This window comes from Zerene cesonia, chromosome 8 (genome assembly GCF_012273895.1).
Source record: "Zerene cesonia ecotype Mississippi chromosome 8, Zerene_cesonia_1.1, whole genome shotgun sequence".
NCBI lineage: Eukaryota > Metazoa > Arthropoda > Insecta > Lepidoptera > Pieridae > Zerene > Zerene cesonia.
In genome coordinates this window covers 6,821,275-6,822,450 of record NC_052109.1, presented here as the reverse complement: position 1 = coordinate 6,822,450, position 1,176 = coordinate 6,821,275, and positions in this window count along the sequence as shown.

Here is a 1,176-nt window from a genome sequence, read left to right as displayed (position 1 = left end):
TGATACTTAATTATTGTTATTTCGAAAGTGTTTTATAGACGGCCCTAGATCCTCCTTTTGTGACATTCCGGTAAAAAAGCAAAACTTAAGCATTTTATGGAAAGGATAGAACTTTGGTATATTTTAAGAATAAATAGATTTGCGACGACTAATTTTGCAATGTGGGCTACATTATTTTTATATTTACAGACACAGTCTTTCAAGAAAAGAGTCTATATTTCCTCGAAAGCATGGCAGCACCATAAGTGTTGTAAGTTTTAATGGGCATTCGTGAGCACTCGCATCAAGTGGTCCATATGGCATTTGCTTATTCAGCAAAAATAACTTGTGATTCTACAAGAAAACAGGTGTTCATTCCTTCCACTGCATAATATCCCTCCCTCACTCGTGTATTGACTTACTGTAACTAACTGGGATCTAAATATTTATCAACTCACAAAATTCTTGCTTGACGTGAGTAACAAGCTACGCACGTATGAAATACATAGTAGGTACGTAAGGCTTACAATCGACTTCACTTCCCAAATGTTCATGGGCGGGTAGCACTTACCATCAGCCGACCAACCAACTCTATTGCCGACTTTAAAAAATATAAATAAAGCGTGGAAAACGTAATGGATCACAACCTTAAGCATGCAGTAACGAATATTCAATATAGATAGATACTCGATTCATCGGAACATGTGCTGCACCGTGTTGTATTGGATGTAAAATGAAATAGAGCCTTCCTTCGTATTTATTAAACTGATGAATATGTAACTTGAAGCACATTTGTTTAAATTTTCCTATTGTACTATGGACACCGGGTAAAGAGAATTTATTGTGTGTTAGGCTGTTTGATGACCGATTGGATTTTATTTCGTTCTCTCCTGTTTGTGTGTGTGTGTATGTGTGTATGTGTATGTGTGTATGTGTGTATGTGTATGTGTGTATGTGTGTGTGTATATATGTGTGTGTGTGTGTGTGTGTGTGTGTGTATATATAAGACAGGATTCGCGCAATTGCAATTTATCACATTTACAACCTGCATTTTAGCTGTGACAAGTCATCGATAAAAGAATGATCTATTTCGTTAAATAAATAAAGAAACGTCTATATATAACACAGCTCTACAAAAAAAAAAATTTTTTGTGTTGCCTTGGATATTTTTGCAAATTTTTATGTTTTCGAGTACCT